Source organism: Harpia harpyja, chromosome 12 (assembly GCF_026419915.1).
Source record: "Harpia harpyja isolate bHarHar1 chromosome 12, bHarHar1 primary haplotype, whole genome shotgun sequence".
NCBI lineage: Eukaryota > Metazoa > Chordata > Aves > Accipitriformes > Accipitridae > Harpia > Harpia harpyja.
This window is the reverse complement of record NC_068951.1, coordinates 797843-821725: the sequence shown is the minus strand read 5'-3', so window position 1 is coordinate 821725 and position 23883 is coordinate 797843. Positions and strand designations below refer to the sequence as shown.

The 23883-nt window shown below is 47.1% G+C and overlaps 1 long non-coding RNA gene across 3 annotated transcripts in view; it reads right to left on the bottom strand.

The window, feature by feature from the left end:
* LOC128149472 (uncharacterized) overlaps positions 1-23883 on the bottom strand; it is a 94081-nt gene that overhangs the window by 29738 nt on the left and 40460 nt on the right. Inside the window, exon 1 of one of the 3 annotated variants that reach the window (XR_008237645.1) lies at positions 2516-2785. The exons of the other annotated variants lie outside the window; for them this stretch is intronic. This is a non-coding gene — a long non-coding RNA (uncharacterized LOC128149472). Of the gene's footprint in view, positions 1-2515; positions 2786-23883 lie in introns of those variants that run through there. 3 annotated transcript variants of the gene reach the window in all.

The following is a 23883-nucleotide window of genomic DNA, read 5'->3' as shown; positions in this document are numbered from 1 at the left end:
GTTATTAACGCAGAGACGGGCTGGTAGGTGCATTTCTTGACATTTGAGGTTGTATAATAAGTTAACTGCCGAAAAAACCCCATTACCTCAGAGTCAGCAGCAAAACAATGTTCATATTTGAGTCTTTACAAATCAATAGGAAAGATACTCAAATAAGTAAATCAAAATGGTCTACGAGGAGTGCTTTTGCTCACCTCCGGCTGTTTTGCTCTGTTGCAGTGGGTGACCCAACCAGCGACACGGCCGCTCCTGCCCCACTCACCTCCGTGGGGACGGCTCCTGGCTGCTCCATCGGCCATCCCGCTGAGCAGCCGTGAACAGCACCCATACACTCTGCAAGTGCAAACACCCGCAGAAGGACCCGTCGGCTCGCCGGCAGGCACGGCTGGCCGACGTGGGCTGGCGGCCCCCACCAGTCATCCAGGTACCCGCTGGTACCCGAATCTACTTCTGAATCATCAGTTATTTGCAAATAGATTAACTGGGTGACCCTGGGTCGCTTTCATGCCTGAAACAGTATCGGCAATAGAACTGAGGAGTCAAACAGGGGCTAGCACTGGAAATAAGCAGTTCTGCGTGCTTATGTAGGAGTGCAAAGGTTTCTCCCCAATCTAACTCATCCATTGCAGCTCCTCTTGTGTTATTTCAAGTAAATCAGGATGCAATTTCCCTACATTCCTCCTGCAATTTAGGCAGAAGCCTATAGGAACGTTTTTCATTATTTTGCCAGCTGCTTCAGTTTCTCAGGCCTGCTGGAAACTATGGTAGGTTTTTTTAACTGGCAAAATCTGAGACTTAGACAAATCATTTGCTTATTTTAATGTATTTCATGCAGCGCCTCATCTTGTTTCTCAAGTGAAACTTCCACGTAATTGAATTGAAATTTCCCTGTGTCATCTGTTGTTAAGTTCCTCCTAGAAAGGTGCTGAAATCCCAAGGGAAACGCTGTGCTGCGTTCCTCCTGAGCTGCTCCCAGCCACATGCTGTCCCAAGGGAAGGGACGGTGCTGCGGCTGCCGGCGCAAACCCTCTGCCCGGAGCAGCGCAAGGGATGCAGCCAAGTGCCATCACTGGGCACTGACAGTTGCTTTCACCACTGAACTGGTGGCATGCACGCTTTGGCTGGCACAATCACTTCGCCCTCTAGTGCCATGTATGCAAACAGAAAGCCTTAAAAGCTGCCTGGTGATTTATTCCTGAGTGATTCTATCGGAAGGGGGGGGGGGGGAAGCAAAAAGCCCTTAGATTCAAGGTTTCAGAGTTCAAGACTGATTTTTCTGCATATACTCTCTTTCCCCACTTTAAAACCACCAGGTTACCTTTCTCCTGGAGAAAATAAACAACTGAATTTTAAACCAGACTTAATGACCAACGTGACATTGTGAAGGACATACCAATAGTTGTCATCTCTCCAGATGAGTTGTTAAGTATTTATAGAAACATTTTCTCCATGCACAGCTTAAACTAAGTACTGTATCTAATTTCCTCTGGAGAAATGTGTTGGAGAAATCAGTAAGATAAGTCTGTCATCATAAACAGTAATAAATAACTACTCTGGCATAGTGGCTTATTTAGCAAAGTTATTTGAATATTAATGATTTTTACAGGTACGCCTACACAGTAAAAATCCACGATGGTAATAGCTCAAAACTATTTACAGGATTCCAGAGTCTTGATCACAAGGCAGAATTTGGATGGGGTCACTAAAGACAACTATATATGGAATAACCAAACCCTTCCCTTTAGCATCAGACACTTCAAAGGGAATCGCTCATTGAGAGCACTGAAGCCCAAATCACCTCGGAGCAGACAATTAACTCCCAGCGACTACTGCAAGACTGAATGGGCAGGAGAGCGGTGTCAAACATGACACGGGACATAACTAGGTCCTGCTGGGATGAGCCCAAGCAGATGTGCTTCGCTGGAGCGTGACTGCCTGGGAGACAGCAGGTCTCAGGGTGAGACCGCAGGAGCCGCAGAACCCATCACCGCTCTGCTCAGCTGCACCGCACCTGATTATTGCATCTGCTATAAAAAGACATTTAAAAAAAAAAAAAAATAGGACTGCCTTCACTCTCCTTTGATTTTCTGGCTTTACTTTTTAGCCGCTGGTTCTCATTGTAAAACCAACTTCCTTAGCACCTCGCATTTTCAACCCACGGAGGGAAGTGCAGGTTGCTCTCCTGCCCTGTCCTGCCAGGGAAGGCTCAGCTGAGTCAGGAGCTCAACACAGGGTGCAGAGTGCTAACTCGGACATTGCCGTTTCACAGGCTCACCCAGGTCCTGCCTAAAGACCTTCTTTGCAAAGCCATGTCTATGTAGGATTGCAGCATGCAGCAGCCCAGCGCAGCTGCACGGCCCTTGGGTGGGAAAGTCGCAGCAGAAGAGAAGCTGAGCCCAGCACCTACCAGAGGCCTTGTTCCAAACACTACAGCTCTTACTTTAAATACCCCAAACCATTCGATTTCCTCCTAGAAAACCCTCCTGACCAGCCAGCCCTGCGCATCAAGCCTTACCTGAAGTGCTGCTGACATCTTCAGCAGTGAGAGGAGAACTCTCCCCCAGGCGGGATCCCGAGCCTGGCCCGTGGGTGCTGTGCTCTCAGAAGAGAGGCTTCAGAGTATGTGGCAAGAGATGTGCTGGAGAGATGAAAGATTAACTAAAAGGACATGAGATTAAAGGAGTTCAGGAGAGTGTTTATTAGCTTTAGAGTATTTTTAGTGAGTGCTGTGATGTCCCCCTGCCCACCCTCTTTTCCTCCAGCCCCTCTCGGTCTCTCTTGCCGCACCACCTTCAAGTGCACTCCTGCCCTTTCTCGCCAATCCCCAGTTGTTTCTGCAGTCCTTCTTAAATGCAGTGGTGATGCAAAATTCCCGCTTACCCTTCGCCTTCAGAACTAACAAAAGAACCTGAAAGTTTCCTCGCGTTTCAAGGGCATGGGCAGCTGCGTCCAACCAACCGGGAGGGAGAAGGAGCCCCAGCGAGCCGCGGCGAGCGGGGCGAGAGCCTCGGCAGCACCGCTCCACCAAACTGCGGGGGGACCGGCATACGCCTGCTCCCGACCTTCCCTCGAAGCTCCTCATCTCCGGCTACGGGGAAGTGAGTGTAAGAAGCAGTGGTAGATGGGAAGAGCTAAAAGAAAACAAGAGGGATGGAGGAAAGCATGGAGACCCAGCCCAGCTCCTCCTCAGCTCAGGTGGCCCGTGGCTTTTAGAGGGGACTTTTTCAGAGAGGAAGATGTTTACTCCAGAAGGGCAAAGGATGAAAGAGCAGCTAGCACAAACACCCAAACAAATTAAATTACGCAGAGGAACCTGCCGAAGACTCTATTTTCTGCTGCAGCCTGACCCACTTCAGTGTTTATTTTTAGTCCAATTTGGTACAGAAACAAAGCTCATGAGATCTCTCCATGTACACGTGCATCTCCTGCGTGTATCCATGTGAGTTTACTTCTCCTGGGCTGATTTCGGCAAGGGGCTGGGATGGCAAAGATGCGAAGTTCCTGCAAGTTTCATGCCAGTAAGTGGCTGGACAGTTCAGAAATCCTTTATTAAAATCCGCGAGGAACGGGCTCAACTCTTTTTAAACATCAAAGACACATCAGCTCAGCCTTGAGACAATTCTGTAGGAAACCAGGTTTCACAGGTGCTACAGCTTATGAAACTACCTGTTAAACTGCAGCAACAAGATATAACATGCTGGAAACACAAAGGGGCAAAACCTGCATTTTCTGCTCAAAACCACCTTGATTTCTACTTCCAACTAGGTGATGGATTACATGTCTGGCAGGTATACATCTCTACAGCTCTCACCACTTGAGGATGGAGGAATGCTTGCTGTTTCACAAAAAGCAAGGTTTTGTATGAAACAGAACTGTTGAGAATTTCACCATCACTTGATGGGTCTGTTTTTTCCAGAAGTAGTTCACAATTTGAGCTCCCCTACACAGCACGCATGCCATACTGAAACTCCAGGGTGGGTGCCATACATGAAGGGGGGTGTGTGTGTGTGTGTGTATATATATATATATATACACATACATACATATATACACCCCCATACATACACACAGCCCTCCAGCCCATCTCCATGTCACAGCAGCCGGCACTGTCCGGGGCTGCGTGCGCGCAGAAGCGAGCTCAGCGCCGTGACCCAACCGCAGCGACAGCCGGGAAGGGAAGGACCAGCCCCGTGAGAGGAGCAGAAGCCCAGGCAGCGTTCCCCCTGCCTCCCCGGCAGCGCAGGCTCCGATCCACTTGGCAAGATGAAGCTCCGTGGTACGCACCCTGTCCTCTCCAGCACAGCAGTAATGTCTTTGGCTGCTTTGATGTTAGCAGCATGAGACATCACAGCAGTGCCGAGATGCTTATTATCCCCTTGGGTTCTTTTCTTTTATTCGTCATGGATTTCAGCCAGTTGTATAATACACATTTTTCAAGTTAAGCATCAAAACAATGAATACAAATGAGCAAGGAAGTGTTCGCTTGCTGAAGGAGGAGAATTACCAAGAGCAACATCGCGCAGCGTTATAATGCATTTCTACTACTTACACCATTTGTATTAATGTATTAGAGACATCTACAAAGACAAATCGCAGCTTAGTTCAAAGGGAAGAACACTCAAACGTCTGTAAAACACTGCAGGCTGCTATCAGAGACGGTCTCCCTATAACAACATTTGGATTTTGAGATCTCTCCTGGCATAAAGGACAACCGCTCTCCTGCTCCTTCTCTTCCCGGTCGCACTGGCTCGCCGACGGCGCGTGGGTGCCCACGTGCACCGGGGAGGGGGACAGCCCCTCGTCCCAGCCAGGGACAGAGCGTGGGTCAGCCAGCCTTGCTCATCCGGATGACACTGACATCCACTGGCATAGCTTATGGCATTTGTTTATCCAAGTGAAGACTTAATTACTGTACGCAAAGTATATGATATACATTACTATAAATTGCTCTGTACACCTTTGGTAGGGATGATGCTAATAGAAACCCAGATCTATTTTACTTTGATTCTAATTGTACAAGTGACAAAAATGCCTGGAACAAAAGTATGGATAAAATCCCACAACAGCAAATTTGCTGGGATAAAAACTGAAGGAAAGGACTGAATTCAACATCCGGCCACACACTGTGTCGTATATGTATACATCACACTGAGAAGAATAAACCAAGTTTCTATTACCCAGTATGATTTAGTTCTACTGCTCTTATAGTATTTATTTATTTTTTAAACAGATGAGGACCAAGGTAATAGTCTTTTGGAACTTTTGAGGGTGCATGAGGAATTGGTGGATTTGAGTGCAAATTCACACAATCAAAGGAAACAAACATTTAGACTTAGAAGATGGGGGGGGGGGGGGGGGGGGGGAACAACCAAGCAACAACTATTGCTCACTGAAAAGGTTAGTTTCTACAGCCTTCCCTACCATAGGGACTCTTCCACATAAATCGATATGGTTTTGCCACAGCAAAGCAGTCTTGCAGAAAGTTATTTGCAGTAAGACTGCTAGAAATAGAATAGCAGCAAATGCAAAATGTGTGAAAAGGTCTCTTTTCAAAGCTAATGAATGGGGCCTATCTTCTTCTCCCTCCAAGGGCCTTGCTTACTAGCTGAAGAAAAGCCAAGACCGTTTTAAAGATTATTTTTTAACTTGGCATAAATGGAAAAATTAAGTCATAGTCTGCTATAAGAAAGAAAAGAAAAAGTGTACTGGCAATAGGCACTGAATAATATTAACTTGTTTAAGGCTATTAGGGTAAAAAAGACCCCCACAGCATTGCGAGGGCTGTGGATGCAGATTAGCTCCACCACAGAAACATGGATGCTTTGGACACCATCACCAGAAGCACTGAAAGTGACTGCTGCAAGGATTTCTTCTTCCAGGCAGATGGCTGAACCCCACGTCAAGGCACACCATAAAGCACCCACCCTGCTCGGAAGCCCCCTCCCTAACCCAACGCAACGTGCAGGATCCGGGGCTAAGACGGTTCTTGACCACTTCAGTCTCTCGACTTAGCTCTAAACCACTGACCTGCCATCAACAGGAGGCTGCAACACAGGCATTTGCCTCCCTGGATACCAGCCACCGAACTCTGAAGTCCATGCAGAGAACACGAGTGAACCCTGCACTGAATTCTTCGGTTGTCAGAACAAAAAACCCCACACTGGCTGAACCCTGCAGCAACACCAAACTCAAAGAGCTGGTCTGGGAGAAAAACTTGCTTTTGTGGACTGTGTGTGGCCAGCACTAAGAAACCAGCTAGGAATTCAATACCCCTGAGAAATTCAACCCCCACATCCCCACCAGTAAGTTTATAAATAGGCTGCAAACTCCTGGTATGAGAATACAGAGGACTGGCCCTTGCCAACAGTTGTTCTCTTTGAAACTGCACAAGTGCCAACAATTCAGGAAGAAACTGGCATTACTGTGCTTTTGTGCCCCAAATGCTCATTCTAACAAAACCGGCAAACATGACCTGGGATGGAAGCCCTTAGGAGAGGGGAACATGGTAATTGGTCTCCATTGGCACAAAATGCTAATGAACTTCAACTCTGAAACCAAGAAATAACCAGAAAAGTTGGACTTGTGTGGCTTTACGTTTGAGAACACAACTCTAACAGTAAGAACAGACTAGACACATCGCCTGAGAAAAAAGGGGAGGGGGAAAAGCACTTTATGTTATTCTGAGGAGTTTTCTTCAGAAATCAGTAACGCAGTGGGAATGTAGTGCTCCAGTCTGTAGAGCCTCAGCTGGGATCTCTGATCTAACTAGAAGCAAAATAACACCTGAGGATCCATGCTGCCAAGGAAAGCCAACACAAAGCACAGGTCTCTGCTTACAGGACCCAGTTCTACTGCTACAGGCGTAGAGAAATCCGTAAGAAGCTGGAAAGCTTCACCCTTGCACAGCACCAGTCCCCTGACTAGCTCAGGGGGTCAACCCCCCCCCAACAAGCCATTAAAAATTACGTAACATCATACACATCAACTTACCTCAGAAGGAAAGGCAACATGTTAGAAAAGAGTCTCGGAATTTTCAATTATTCCTTTTCAAAGTTAGAGCCTGCCCAGGCTGTCCCCCGGTTTGCTGGCAGCCAGCGGGGAGCAGGGTGGGACCCAGAGACATAAATACCCCCGCTGCTCTCAGCTGCAGGTATTTGCACCAGCAGTTCTTCACTTTTCACCGTGTTGTTCCCACTTCCATCCCAGTTCTATTTTGGCAGGCTGCTGACTGCTTAATTAATTTAAATGGAGTTTAAATTTTTTGGTACTTGGCTAACGTAGAGCCGACTCTGACCCTTTTGAGGATGCTGTGCTGATTTCTGCTCTTCCCTCCTTCTGACCTTCCGCCCCCACCCCTCCTCAGTGCCATTGGTACTGCAGGTAAGCTCTGCACCGCAGGGCTGCAGGCAACGGCAGCGATGTTTAGGATCATGTGCTGCACCTGCAATAAGCTTTGGGTCCTCAGGTTTCATGTGATTTCTGGCCATGTCTTCTATTTTTCATGTTGCTGTAGAAGAACAGCCTCTTTCGCTAGACCCTGACACTTCTGGTCCCAGCCTCACCCAAGAACCTGAGGCATGAAAATGTAATTATTTCTGAAAGCAGAGCCCCAGCCAGGCCTCCTTCGAACCTCTGAAAATGTCTCTGTGTTGGAGAGGACTGTTTTCTTTCTAACCCAGATGCATCCCAGTGACCAAGTCTATCTCCACGCGCAGTGTCGAGTGGGCAGAACCGGGGCTGCGACTGCCAAAGGACCAGAGCAACGTCCCGTGGGCGCAGACGGCTCTGCGGGCAGGCTGCTGGCGGTGGGGGGGGGGGGGTGTTTGTTGAGTATTTCTATTCGGGGGGGGGGGAAGGAGAAATCTGTGCAGCTGCATTTCCTGCAGTTGGGATGAACAGCACGGCGAGGGACGGTCAGTCACTTCTGGAATCGAGGGTTCAGCAGGGCAGCTGGCAGGCAGCGCAATCATAATGGAATTGGCTGAGGGAGCTGCTGCAGTTATGTGACAGGTTACCCCCAAGAAGTGCATTATTATTCTACATAGAGAACTTGGGGAAAACTTGCCAAGCGAGCAAAGTCACTTTTGAAGAAATAGCTCATAAGAAAGTAACAGCGGGAAAGAAGAAGATGGAGACGGCAGCCCAGACATCAAGGCCCAGAGTTTCAAGGTTTGCTCCCCTCCTTGTGAATGCTATTTGCATTTTTACTTTGCATCAAAGTGGTTCTTTCTGTGTTGCACCGGTTTTGAAGGAGCAGAGAGAGCAGAAATTAAAGCCGCCCATGGTGACTGTAACCTGTATAAATCAGAGCGCTCTCTGCAGTCCTTGCGTGAGAGAAATGTGGGGTCACACCGCATGTTACAAGATGCCAGAGGATCTTTCTGAAGGTAAGTGGAAAACACATAAACAGCCACAACATCAGTACTGGGTTATTCAAAGGTTGTGTTGTTCATCAGTTATTCAACAACTGATCAGCTGTGGTCATCTTGCTCTCAAGATCCTTTTTCCTTCATGTGCATGCATAACTTGTATTACCATTAATTTGAATTGCCTGTACATATTACTGTGAAGATACTCTGTGCATCAAGGGGGACCGCATGCTTGGGGGGAAAGTGAGTTTCTGACAGCAGAGCTTCAAAACACACAACTTGCAAGCAGACACACATGCGCACAAAATAGTCACCTACAAGTAACTGAAAAATTCACTACAATTCACTGCAATGTCTTTAGGAATCACATGGAAAAGAGGAAAGAAAGATATCTTAATTTTTCAGTTCAGACTTTCCAGTGGGGAAGAAAACCAAACCCCAAAAAACCACCGAAGAACAAACTTGAAAAAAAAGTTTAAAAAAGCTGAAAAAACCTGTTCAGCCTTTGGTAAGTCATTCTGCACTGCGTATGAGGAGCAAACAGCTTCACGCACAGCCCCCCCCCCCCCCCCCCCCCCCCAAACCCTAGGATGACCTCAAATCTCCTTCCTACTGACTTTTACCCTGTTTGACTTCCATGAACCTTGACTAATCCACAAAAATGTATTCCTATTTGATGCTGAGTACAACCTTCCATCTTCTCAAGATCTGCTTGCACCTATTTATTTCATGGTAATTACAGAGCCACTGTTTGTTCACTTCACCCAAAATTGGTTCTCCAAGAAAAGTGCCCAGGGGAACGCGGGGAAGCCATGGGACCGACGCCGACCTCCACCAGTGGAAGATGCTGCCCGGAGCACCGTGTCTGCCGCCGCAGCCTGCCCGGGGCTCGGCCACACCGACAACCGGCTGCACCGTCCCCTGCCCGCTGCCAGCAGCTCCCCAGCAGAAACTAAAGCTATGGCAGGAGAGCGAGCACACCCAAAGCCAGGTCACTGGCACGCAGCTCAGCACAGCGTGGCGAGGACGCGGGGACGGCTGGGTTTTCAAGCGCTGAAATGCTCCAGCTGCCCCACGCAGCACTCGCCATCACCACGTTTCTATCGTGCAGAAAAGCACCGTGCCTGAATCGGCACAGCCCGCGGCAGCCAGAGCACCGAGCATCGCACCGCACCGGGCAGGGGGCTTCACCCGGATGGCGCTCGGCTCGGAGCCGTGCAGACCGCATCCAGCAGCACCGCAGCTCCCGTGCCGGGGCTCGGCACGGCTCTGCCTGGTCCCCGCGGCCGCAGGAGCTCCCCTCGCACGACTCCAAACCTGCAGGGTTTTCAACCAGTGCGCTGAACTTGTACCACAAAATTGGAAAATTTCTGTTAGCGCCTAGGAAGCATGTTTGGAAATTTGCCTGGTGTTCTTATTGAGGAGGGTTTCCAGCCCGCTGTCGTCCACCCTCAACACTGTCCGGTCCCTGCGATGGAGTCGGGGCGTCTTCACCCTTCCCTGCACCCAGCAGAGAAACCCTGCTCTGCCACCCCAGCCGATGGGAAGTCAGTGCACAGGACAACTGCAAAAACTATACGGAAAACCACTTTTTTTGGTCAGCATTATCACTTAGACTCTTCCTGTATTATGAATGCATAAAACACACAATAAAGAGTATCCAAGTGGATATAATAAAACTGAATTTAATGACACACACCACTGGATCTAAGCACCTTTTAAATTCTCTGGCTCAACATACAACAAACAAGTCTTGCAATTTGTGAACATTTGTTAAAATCAGTTAATGATAGTGTTTTCATTCTTAGCCTGTGAAAACAATATACCAGACCGGTACGTTGTTACAGTCCCAGGGCAGGATTAATGACTGACATCACCATAAATTCTGGGTGGTGGAATGGATTTTTTTGTTTTACTGGACTAGACTTATTAGTCATAATGAATAACATATTCTATGGTGGGTTTTTTTTTTTCTTTTACTGCATGCTATGGGATATGAACAGCAGTAATGGCTGAAAATAAAACTGCTGCTTTCTGCTTCTAGCTGCTGGTCACACAGAGGACACTTCTCTACTCAAATTAACCCTTTTAGCTCATGCAACTAAGGTTTTTCTTTCAGAACTGAATGTCCTAATTTCTGTATGTTCAGTTGTCCCCTATGCCACAGTCCCTATTAGTACAGCAATCATTTGAAATTAAAGTTACTTGCTGCACCTTCTGTCCACCTTCGCCCTCAGCTCAGGTTTCACTAAGTTGCAATTATCACTTCTCAGTGACCAACTTGCTGCAGGATTCACTATTGCATCTGCTCTGAGCACACATCTCACAGGGTGATTCATTACCTCTGACTGGAGAAAGGTAAGTCAGGAAATTGGGAAAATGATGCATTCAATGGTTGCTTTCCAGAAATTTTTGCAGATTTATATGCTTTCTTGGTTTTCTCAATAATCCATACAATTGCACAGAGCATTATATGCTTAGTATAGAATTTTATTCATTTTTTAAAAAAACAAGCAACTTAAAATCTTCTTAATTCTGATAACTATGGGTCTGCATTTTATAATAAGCTATTCAGTCCTACGAGTTTCCTCCCTTTAAGAGAGAGAATGGATCCTTCCCACCCAAAAGGATTGTCCAAATTGTATTTCTTAGTGCATAACATTGATTTTCTCTAAGGCAACAGAAATCCTTAATTTTGCAAGGCACTCTACTACTTCTGCATGGTACCTGATCAAAACCATTATACTTTAAGCTCTTTAGAATGGCTGAAGGGTACATAATAACACATTACTACAAAGAAAATGCACATTTATACTGTCTACTAAATCTGCAATGTTCATCTTATAATGGGATCCTAATGGATTGTGTTTATGGACTAGCTATGTCATTAAGTAGTCACATTGGTTTTTGTGAGAAGCAAAACTGTAGCTACTTCTGTGGTGCATCCACCACCCATTGCACCTGTGTTTGTGCAGTACAATGGAGAGAAGAGAAGAGAAAAGAGAAGAGAAGAGAGAGAAAAGAGAGAAGAGAGGAATTGTCACTATCAAAAGCAATAAAATGCTCCAGCTGAAATCCCAGCCCACTTAACCTCCCTCAGAGCTGTAGCTGTTTCACCCTCTGCTCCACCTGTTTGCACAAGCAGCAATGGCTGTTCATGGGATGGCTTTAGGTAAAACTGTAGCTAACAGAGATTTTAGGTGTTTAAAGGTGGGGAAAAAAAATCAGGGAAGGAAACTGTAATGCCAGTTATTCCCATCCAGTGCAACGAGAGCTTCCCCGGCCTCGGGGAGGTCACCACCCGCCATCCAGACATGGGTCCTAACTTCAGAGACCCAGCAAACAGTTCGTAACTGCATATCGCTCTGTGGGATTTCTACTGATCCCAGCCGAGTGCTTCAGCCCAGGACGTTTGTCCTTCTCAGTGAAAGGCTGGAGATTTTCAGGAGAGCAAGACTTCTCGTTCCTCTTTAATGGCTTTTTCCGCCCTCCCAGGTTTTGTAGGCACTCAGGGACCTCTATGCCTCCAAAATATCTCGTTATTGATGAGATTCAGAATTTATCAGCAGGGCTGGAACGGACAAACAGATCCTCAGACAGTGGGATCGCACGACTCCCCATTCCACAGCCCTGCCATGGCTCAGAAGTAAATGCATCATTTTTTGAAACGTCATTTCCAATCGGCACCAGTGCTCTATGCAGATAAATAGCAACAAAACCATGCTGCGAAAGCAGAGGTCACCAAATGTAATGAGATATCTGGGCAAGATGAGTCAGATGAGCAATTTTCTGGACATTAAGATTGTTTACAAATCCAGCCAATTTTCATTTAGTTTTGAAGGAATTTGTGTACATATTTTTTTTGTCCTTTACAAGCACAATCATCCCTTCTTATCTTCTTCCATCTCTCCCTGGCGTACAGTATTTTCATTTTGCTAATAGGATTACATTTTACCCTGCTAGGCTGTACCAGTCACAGAATTTCGTTCCAGACTTCCACTGCTTCTATCACAAACTTGCTGCTATTAGCAAATGTCAGCCTTGTAGTATGAAGGTGTGAAAAAAGAAAAAAAATAAAACAAGAAAGGGACAAAAAAAAAAAAAAAAGGAAGGAAAAAAAAGGAAGAAGAGTGCTAATAGCAGCTGTTGAAAGGCCCAGAGCAGCTGGCGTATCCCAGGGGCCGGAGCCTCTGGCAGCATCTCAGGGCACAGGGGCAAGGTCCCAGGGCTGCAGCCCGGAGCTTCGTTAGGAGCAAAGGGACCCTCTGCCGCACCCGTGTTCGCATCCTGCTGTTCCCACTGTGGGTGAACCAGGGGTGAGTGTCACCCACAGCAGCTCAGGAAGAGCAGGGAGGGGATGGGGGCACCCGTGGGCTTTGTAAGAGGAGGTGCTGGTCCGTGCTGCACCCTCTGGCATCGTGCTGGGCGGGAGGGGAGCAACCAAATAAATCGTTTATTTTTCCTGGATATTTCAAGTTCATTAAAAAAAGTAGAAAACTAGCTCTGTTATTTCTTAGGGTATCATCTACATCACTGTTTGTGCCAGTTAAAAGGGACAGGACAAATTCAACCATCCTATGGGTAGCTGTATGTTGGTTTTGTCTGCTGCGTGCCAGGTCTCCTCAACTGGGATTCCCCCCTCATTTGCTGGTGCCAGGTAATGCCACCCGGAGATATGTCTAGTTTACAAATGCAGACATGCCCATCCCTTCCCTGTAAATCTTGCAAGAAGAATTAATTAGTTCAGATGATAAAGTGCCATGGGGAAGGAGAATCAAGGTTAATAACATATATTAATAAAATATCAGGAAGGAAAAATGACTAGCTGTGTCCCAGCTAAGCCATCTCCATGACCATAATATGTCCCTGTCTTTGAAAGTGGTTATTTCTCGATAGATCAGGAGGGAAAACTAACGGTGATGAAATAATGCTGCAAGATTTCAGCTACACATGGAAGCTCTGCTCGTTGCTCTGTTGGTAACAACCTGGTGCCGCAAAAGGAGCAAACTTGGTGGCTGACAGCACTAATTAGCCTGGAAGCCGTTCCTGAAATTTGTTTTGAGGGAGATTCCAGCCTGGTGTGATATTGCCTACAAAAATAGAGAGGGCAATTTGCAAGCAATTATTTTTCGTTTATTGGCACTGGGTAGCACTCTTGAGCTCTGACATGTCTGTGCTTGGACAGAACCATCCTACGGGAAGAGGAGGCAAGCAGAATAATTTTTCACCAGGGTCTGTGTTTTTGAGCCCTCCTCGCAGAGGCAGCACTACACTTACCACCACCCAGGACCCCTGTGCCCGTCTGCACACAAACAAGCGACAAGAACGATCCCCTCCACGCCGATGCCAGGGCTCGGGCAGTCGGCCCGTTAACGTTAGTGCCATCGTGCAACCTGCTGCAAATTGCCATTTAGTTCCCACCCCAGCCTCTGCTCAGGTACCTCAGAGCTGAGCGTAAAAACCACAGCTCTTAAAATGTAATCTTAAATAAAACGTAAACTATAATACGTAATATATGTAGGAAGGAAGATCTTCCCTCAGTAAATGAGCCATAAGCCCGTTCTCGCTTTCATTCACTTACACCATGCTCTATTTCATTTCCAAGGAATGGGTTTGCAGAGGAGGGAAATAGTGCCAGTTGTCATCCTGCCTCAAAACGTGACCCACGTTTTCCTTCCATCTTTCCTAAATACATCACTTTATCATTCCCAGTAAGTTTCCCATTAAGTGTTCCCATCAGAAGTGAAGTGATGGAAGCACACCAATTTATCTGTAGTTTCATTACCACCCCAACTAATTACTTGCCCACAAGCTACAAAGCAGTTAGAGAAGCAATACAGGCACATTCCTCGAAAGGCAGGCAGGAAATAACCTTCTACCTTCCAGTAATGACCCGTATCCTCACCTGGGCTAAGATCCCAAAGGCAGCAATACAAACAACAACAGTGGGAAATGCAAAGTCCATTGAGAGGCGTGCAAAATGCATTTTCCCATCAAATTACATCACCAGAAGGGAAATGGAAATTCATCTCTCTGTTCTTCTTAATCGACCAAGATAAGAAGAAACCCTTAATCCAGAACGAACTTTCTAGAGAAAGACTCCAGAAACAGATCTCCAGCAGACAGCGGGAGCAGAGTTCGCACGCACTTGACAGCCTAAGGTGATTGCTTTTGTTTCATAAAATAAAGAGTACTTTTAAAAAAATGGTAAGCCCTCCCCAATACAAACAAAGCAAGAATCTGCCCTGTTCTGTCACTTGTATTGATTTATGTCACTCCAAAAATTTCTCGCCATACAGTCTTTTAATACCTTAGCTGTAAAATGAAAATATGCTTTCACGCTATTAAAGGAAGGTTAATGTATTATGAAGAAGAGTGTATTTGCATTTAATGAGTGAATTTTAAAAGCTCTGCTGGATTTCTTGAAGGCTGCCTCTAGAAAGTTGATTCCTGTACAGAGAAAAGCTGCTGCTTAAAAATAAGCGCGTGTAATACAGTCCTGTAAGACTGGCTACAGGGATCATGCTTTCTGGATTTCCTTCTCCCTCCAATGCCAAAGCACAGGATACTTAAATAAGTATCATACTTAAATAAGTTCGGTCTGGTGCCAAAATACGGAATTACTCAAATGAACAACTTGGCGGGCAGCTGCGCCTGACCTGCCCGCCGCCCCACACCGACGGCACCGAAGGGCTGGAGCGGCAGCGCCAGCAGAGCCCAGGGCACCGGGGTGACGGCAGGGACCCCTCGGGACCCACCTGCACCCGAAAGACGAGGTCGAAGGACCGCACCAGAAGCGGGCACGGCATCAGCACCCACGGCAGCAGTAGCGCAAGGACTCGGGAGCATTCTCCCCGTCCCTCCGCGGTTAACGGCGATTCAGTCCGTGCCGAGCCGCCCCATCTCGCTGCTCCCGGGGCGAGAACCGGAGGGCACCAGCCCGGCAGCCCACCGGGGCCGGCAGACAGGAGCGGAGGTGGGAGCCCCGGGACTGCGCCCGGGGCAGGCAGGTGCCGAAACGCCTCCCGGGCTCCGCTCCAGAGGGTGGAAAACCACACGGAGCATGGCAGGGAGGGAGGATACGTGCACGGCTTTTGTGAGGGCTCTACATTTGTCTTCCCAGTTTACCATTTTTTTCAGTTGTAAGTGTTGTAGCGTAGCTTCAATACATTAACTTTATGCCTGACTAAATAACAGTAAATTTTTGTTTTTCCTCTGCAATGGACTCTTTCACGGGAGTCCTCCCGGAGCCGAGCTGTGCCAGAGACAGACGAGCCTGGCCAGCTGGCCATGACCCCACGGCTGTGCACCGCGGAGGAAAACGGCTCATCAGGGATTAAACCAGGGTTGCTGTGCCTCCACCCCGGCCTTGGCAGCTGTGCCATCACCCATCGCTCGTTATTTCAGCCCTTTAACCATCAAGAGCTTCTGACTAACACTCGACAGACAGGGGTTAAGATTTCCACAGTGATCTATGCTCCCATTCTTATCTTTTGATATCTGGAAGCAGAGAATTTCAGCGAAAAAGGGCTTTACGCTAAGATGACCATAAATCTCAATGTGTTTACAACAGAAGACTGACCAGAAGAGTTTATTAAATCTCTACAGGATTTGATGTATATCAAGCTGTTACATAAAGTCAATACTTTGGAAAGAACTAGACAATAAATACTCTACAAGAGGCAATATTTCTATCACAGAGAAAGCAATCACATAAAGATTAGGAGACCAATTTCAATACTGAATGTCAGTCTGCTGTAAGAAGACATTTATTGTTTTTCTGAGTTATCACAGAGGAGCAAGATAAGCTATAACAATATTCTGAGCCAAGCTAATCATGCTATCAAAGTTAGAAATACTCTCTCACCTTTTAAAAATCACTTTTCCACTTTGCAAATAAAAAGAACAACCTCTTGCAGGTGCAAGGGGAGGGAGGGAAGGAGATTTATTATGGCAGGTGGTGGGAAGTGTCTGGAAACAGCTGGCCCTCAGCTATGAAGACAGTCAAATGTCCCTCTGCAGGTGCGGCTGGGCCAGTCTGTGGGTGCACGGAGCTGGGGCAGCGGGGCAGGGGGAGAGCCTGAATGGGGGAGCCCACCCGAGGGGGCACTGGTTCTGCCCCAGCTGTTTGCGTTAGTTCGACAAACCAAAGCATCGCTTTGTTACAAAGCCGGCCGCAGTGACGGGTTTGGGAATTCATTTTTCTGACAGAGCGCTGAAGAGCTGTGACAAAAATATCAATATTCTCCACGGAAAAATGCTTCTTGTTTTATTTCTTCCCCTATAGACAGAATTTGCCTTTAATAGCTCAGATTAAAAAAAAGAAAATCTTAACCAGTTCAGTTTGAAACAGAAGCCAAAGAATAGACGTCGCTGAGGGAAGAGGGCTCTTTTTCAAGTATCGACCAACGGATATTTCAAGGGCAACTGCCTTTTTCATTCTCATTCCCTATCTTCCCGCTGCGAGGTGCTGCCTCCCACATCAGCCTCCTACGCCCCGTGGGTGCTGGCCCTGCCGAGCCCCCCGGGACCCAAACCACCCGACTCACGCGCTGCCGCCCGCACAGCTGGATTCGGGGCATGATGCTGAGCCACTGCATCACCCCCAGCATCTCTTCCAGCTACAGGTGGCCATAGGAGACCCCGATAAAGATCCGGATGCACAGAAAATAATCAGCATTTGCAGCGTAATCATTACGCTGCGAGAACTGCCTTGCTGTGCCGCGGCGCTTGCACTTTTGCAGAGCTGCGTGTTGCAGCTTCGAACTTCAGTGCCGCGCTGGCACGCCGCCACCAGCAGAAGCGGAGGATGGCACTGTCCTGCCTCGCAACACGCTTGGAAGGGAAAGTAGACTTAAAAACTGGGAGGTACGCAGATACCATGGGAACATCGGCTGTACAAGTACCATAAAAGCAAACATGGACTCTGGCACGGAAACTGCGAAGTGGCACTGATCATGCTGGTAGGATGAGTTTTGAGACTTTGGCTTCATTTGTCTGAAGCAAAATTGCAAATTTGAACAACAAAATGGGAGCTCAAAAATTTGTTTTCTATTTTTGCACACCGTACGTTTCACCTACTGAAATTCCAATACTCAGCAAAGAGTACAGCAAACAGTTTGTGTTCTGCCTACACGGAGAAAGATAAGCCCTTTACAGGAAAGATTAGATGACAGTCTAAGTGAACATGGCTATTAATAACAAACCCCAGTCCAGAAGGGAATCATAAATTATACTTATCATCTTTAACTTGTATTCCTGGAAAGATGAATCTAGCAGATTGTCGTGTGTAGAGAAGAAAGGAAATGACACGAAACAGTTGTTCGTTATTATCGAGAACTGAAACACAATGAAATTAACTTAATTATGAGCAATTTTAACATTGCTGTACCAGATGCATCAATGCTGTAACATCACATACCAGTAGGTAGGAGATGCATGTGGTACTAAATATGTTTTTCAGTCTAAAGTAAACTCTTTTTCTTTCATAGGATCTACACAGACGTGCTCGGAGGCCAACATTTTGGAGAAAAAGTGATGTGCGTGCTTACCAGCAACTCCTCAATACAGACAAAAGATGATCGCACTGGTCAACTTTAAAATAAAACGCAGTTTTGTGCTTAAGGCAATGAGCTGTGTTCTTCCCGTCTGTCACAGACCTTTCCTGGGTGCCTTTCCACCGGCTTGCTGTAACGAAGGAATTTTCCACAGTAAGAGCTCTGAAGAGAATGAATGCTATCGGGGTTGGGAGAGATGAGCCTGGTCCCGAGGGTCAGGAGCTCCTGCTGGGGAGGACTTAAAAGAGAGGGAAACGGGGACTGAGTCACAGGAACAGCGGCAGCAAAGCAGTTGGTACGTCGGATACAGGCAGTGACGGGAGACTCCGCATGAAAAGGGAAAGGTGAGTGGTGGGTGACGCTCCTGTCTGGATTGCTGGGCACAGAATGGAGCGTCAATGTGTTTAGTCAGTTGCCAATCAGAATTCTGGGGGGAAAGAAAAGCAAAGGATGAGTGCTGGACCAGGGGGAGTTTTAGAGAGCACGGAGGGGAGTTATGCAGCAAAAATCTAAGTCTCCTTGGCTGAAACTCCCTACTTGTGTAGATTAATCTAACAGGGGACAACAAGTCTGAGTCAGCACATGAAATACATCCCAAAATATTTTGCAAATCCTTTTTCTGACATTGAGATGGACTGTAAGACAGGATGGCACTAGAACGTGATGTACAGCAACACTGTCTGCCTGATGGATCGGTAGGTTGTGTGACATCCTGTGACAAATGATCTCCATCTTCTGGCTGCAGATTAATTTTCTAGGTCATTTAATAAATTATAGGAAAAGAAGTTATTTGAGGGGCAAATAGTAGAATGGAGTTCCAGTGACATGATACCTCTCCCTGACACTTTTTTTTGTGGGATTAATGAGAGTAGATGGATCCTTCTCTGCCTCTTTTTGCAAGGTGATCATAATTCCATGAAGACAGCACTTAAATTTTGTCTTGTTTTGTGCAGGGAAATTGAGTTTGATGCAGAAGATTCAAACCTCCCGAGGAAAGATGTGACCGTGGCATGAACTCCTCTTTTAAGGACACAGAACACTGATTAATTCCCACCAGAACGGTACTAAAAATACATCATTATCCCAGCACTATATTTAGATCTGAGCTCCAAGTTAGCAGTAATACTCCGCGGCTCTGGGCAGATGTGGCTTTCTGGTTTATTGGAGCGCAGACAGAAGGATGGTCGCCTGGTCAAAGCACCGAGTGGAGTGCTTTGCCACTCACATCCTCTGGGTCCCTGGCAGAGTTGCCTACCATAGCTCTAGGCCCAGCTTCTGCAGTTATTCGGGAACTCAGACTCGCAGGAAGATGTCTAAATAGGATTTAGAGATGTTTGGGTAAGGGACTTGCATCTCTCCAACAACCTTGAGAGAAAGGCAGAACATACTTGGTGTGACTGGAAAAATCCCCCTGAACCAATACCTGCATTTTCAGTTTGCGTCCAGCCTCAATTTCCCCGGCTGCAAGATGGGGATGTCTACATCAGAGGCACGTCTGGGAGATAAATTCACTAGTGGCCTTTGCACACCCAGTAAACTGATGGGAAGATCATACAAGCTGTAGACAGATGCATCCAACTGCCTAAAAGAGCCTGGCTGAGGCATGATTTGTTTTCTATTACCTCTACACAGTCCTGCTTTCTCCTGTCCACGCTTGCGCTACAGCTGTTGTTTATTCTTAGAAAAACAAAATTTAAGAACAAAAAAAATTAAGCCTTTAAGGGAAAAAAGGCAAAAATTACCTCTGCTTTGAGCAGGGCAATGGTGGCTCCCGTGCAGCTACCACAGGGAAAGGAAAAAAGGCTTTTTAAAATTAACTCTAAGCCTACAAGAGTGGCATATTAATAAAAGCAACTGCCATGAATAAGCTAAAATTCATTATCATGCTTTTCATAGACTGGCTACAGAAGCATTATTATTATCAAATCCCTCTGAAAACCAAGTAATACCTTCCCCCTCTCTCCCTTCCTTTTGCATACAGTATCCTGGATTAATTTGTAACATTAATCAGAAAACAATTCAGCCCCTCACGGTTTGATGTAAAGAACTGAGGGCTATTTCATGTAGCACATGAAATGCACCGCTGCTGACAGACGCTTCTGAACCATACCTTCTCTGGGGGGATTTCTGAAGGGCTTCTGAGCATCTAATGCCTTTGCCAGCAGAGACACAGTGACACAGCGCAGAGGAAGACAACCCTAGGCAAGGGGAGCGAAGTTATACAGACGAGCAGCTGCCTCCAAGAAGCCTCAGACGCTGCAAACTAATTTCAAGGGAGACGTGCCTGCACTCAATGCACCAGCGTAAACAGGGATTCCTGCACACCACGTACCAGTCAGGGTGCTGCATGGCACTAACCTCGTGGCATACAAATGGAGAGTATCATGAAGTTGCTTCCAGATTGACTGCAATTTTCTCAACAACTGAGGGTATAGCTTAAAAAAAAAAAAAAAAAAAATTACTTTAAGGCCGAAACCTGGTTCTGGTCATTGCCTTTGGCTCGCCTAAGCATGCCCTATTCAAGGCTAGTCTGTGAAAGGGTTTTTTTGGTTGGTTTGTTTGTTCTTTTAAACAGGTGCATCACCCAAAGGGAGAGCTGAGCTCCAGAACCCATTTGAAAAGGTTAAATGGTGCAGATGAACACTTATAGCCTGGGCTTTAAAGGGCCTGAAAACTTATTTGAAAAAAACAGTAAGTTAATTTTGCATAGCTGATTTCTTCAATAAGCCCTGTATTTTTCCCTTGCCCCATTAAGAATGGCAAGCAGCTTCCCCAGAAGTCGATCTCACAGTCTAATCAAACCTGTTCTCTCTAATTGAAGTTAATCATAGGAAACTGGTCAGAGAAAGATGGTCTCAGTGAACGATGCCCTGTTGAAGTGGTCAATTAATATGGGGTTAGTCCTGTGATTAGCACTCAGCAGAATGAGCATGGGAAGGGCTCTGAATGCAAATGCGAGCCCGGCTGCAGTTCCCGCGGAGCAGCTGCCGAAGGGACCATGGCAGAGGAGCCTCGGGAGGAGCTCCCCGGCCCCAGGCGGTGGTCATTAAAAGCAGTTCAGTTGCACAATTTAGCTTCTCAGCTTGATGACACTGATTTCTTCCTAGGAGGTCAGCACCAGGACCAGTGACTGGTGGCTTCAGCACAGAGGTCCGGCCTCTGCCATCTCTCTATCACTTCGTTTGCATCGTCCTCGGCGGTTCCCTCGCCTTCCTCCTGTCCACAGACACAAGCTGGGGTTGGTGACTGCCCACCTTCCCCCCACCCCGTCAACTCCGGGCTTCACCGCTGCTCCCGAGGGTCGGGCACGCAGGGCTCTCCGCGCTCTGCCGGCCAGACCCGCACCCGCCGCCATCCTCCGCACGGGATCCAGAGCTGCCGGACGGAGACCGGCAGAGCGGTCGCTGCCAGGGCGGCAGGTCACCTGCTGGCACGGGACAACGCAGCCGTGCTGGATCGATGGTGCTGGGGGCCAGCGGTGCCAGAAGCAGCTCCGCCGCCGAGCACCGAGGCTGGGCTCTGCCCCGGTGTCGGTGGCTGCGCTGCGGACGCTCGTCCCCGAGGCTGGAGCTCCCGCAGCCTCCAGCCGATGCTGCCGCGGGGCCAGCCGTCCGGAGCTGGGCTGGCTGAGGGCAGCAGGGATGGGAATTCGTGTCCTCCCCCCACCACGCAAAGCCTGGGGAGCTTTTCTGGGCACAGCGATCCCCTGCGACCGAGAGGCAAGCGTGCCGCTCACTGCTTCAAGGTTTGTTTTCCTTAACATGTTCTTGCATCTAAATAAATGATATGTTGCTTTTAACACGGCTGGCAGGTTACTCGGTATCCTGTCTCAGCTCTCAGTGAGGAAAACGGCAGAGTCCGAGCCCATTATACCTGCTGGCATGCTCACGGTTGCTGCCAAAGGACTCCAGATGTTAAGGACATGGAAAGCAGAAGGGACAATGAGGCATTTGCTGCAAGAGTGTCCCCAGCTCTCATCAGCCGGCACAGCCTTGCGTGGGGTAGAGGATGTGCTCTACAGCACACCTCTACCCCACCCCAAAATGATGTACTTAACATCTAGGCTTTGCAAAGAGAAAAAATGTTTTTATTTGATCTGTTTTCCTAAGAACTGTTCTGTGTTATTTCTGATGGAACAATAATCTGCACTCTTACGGGCTTGGAGAAGTTGGGTTTCTGAGGGAATTTGACAGCAGCTTTACTAGTTTATGGCAGAAAAGAAAAGGCACTTAAGGGGATTTTGTTTGTCACTTGAAAATTAGCCTAGAGGAAAGCGAATCTTCAATTCAAATTTAATTAAAAACTGATGAACCGAAAGCCTTGTAGTGGCTCTGTGAAGTCCTATTCTTGCAGCACAAGAACACAGCACTGATAAGCAGCAAGAAGAAAATAAACACAAGAGATTTAAAGCTAAAACCCAAACAAAAATGGGCCAAACCATAATCCAGTGGCACCAGACCCTCACCAGAGCAGAAATTGTCCCACTGTGCTTAAACAGGGGTTTCTGAAGCGATATGAAGGAAACGGCTTAGTTGCTTGCGTACACCTGACAACAGGCCATTAAACTTACTCTTATTTCAACCATCTCTCAAAATCTTGAGGCCAAGACAGCATAACTTTCAGGAAGGCACGCTTTATTCAGGCACAATTTACTTTGCTTGAGACAGAAGTAATAGGATGAAACTCTGAACCATGTTATATAGGAGAATAGGCTAGGGATTTTTTAACAATCCTTTGAGGCCTTAAAATACATGAATCAGTAAGACTTATGTATCTGGGACCTTCTGGTCTATTGAAATGTACTGAGAGACTACTTAAAGGCTTCTATGCTGCTTGCATAAGCAGGCTTTTCTCCCCCATTGTAACTTGCAGAGCCTATGCTTCAAACCAGGTGCTTCAGTTTTGCTCTTTCATTTGAGATGTTCATCATCTAAAGCCACAGAAAAGTTTGTAGTCAGCTTTGCACTAGGTTTACCAGGTATCAGTTTTCACAAAGAACCTAAGAGCCTATTTTGTACAGGGAACCCACAGAGGAGACGTGCACCCTGAGATGGTCACACCTTGATCATCTCCCAGGTAGGTCCACCTCCCCGTCTCTGGCTTTATCCTCCTTGCTCCACCCTGTTCTCGGAGACCTTTCCTTCTACTCTCTCTCTAACCTACCTAAATCCACCAACCTCAATTAATTCAACTGCAAAGCCTGCTGTCAGCGAGTCACGGGTCCGTGTTTCAGTGTTTGACAAGATCAGTCGTTGGCTGGTTTTGCATTAGGACCTCCCGCATCCAAGGAGAGGGGACTCTGTCCCAGAGGTGCACACACACGTCCCTGCGCATTCACAAATCACGCCAAGCCTGTGTAATTACACATAACTAGCGTCATCCTTGTCCCCTAAAACATCAGAGCAGGTTCATAAACAGCTAATAAAACCCAAAATGAATAATGACTTTGCACAAGAGAAGGAGAGGTTAGAACAGTGCTCAGCCATTTCAGTTTGCTCCAGAAAGGGAAAGCTCCAAGTCCCTGCAGTGGTCTGAGGGATGTCACTGGTGTCACTGGAGCCGAGCAGGGCACAATGCACACAGCCTTTGCCGTCATACAGCCCTGGAAAGCAGGCAGGTGGATGTGAACCCCAGCAGATAAATCTCTGAGGCCAGTGTATATGGCTTCACATATCCAGCTAGACCAATTTAATTAACTATGGGAACATTAATTATTGGCTGTTGCTGTTTCTATTTCAGAAAAACCAACTGGCATTTCACCATATCAATATAATGCAAAATAGCCACTAAAACCAGCCTGATCTCAGGCCCTGAACACTTTAGAATGATGGTAATTTCTTTGCAGCTCTTACTGGCAAAGAACAATTTTTAAAATGGCCCCAAATACCAACCAATATCCAGCCAGAGCAATTGAATTTCCTCAGATACTTACGACCTCCTGTTTATCACCCTACGTA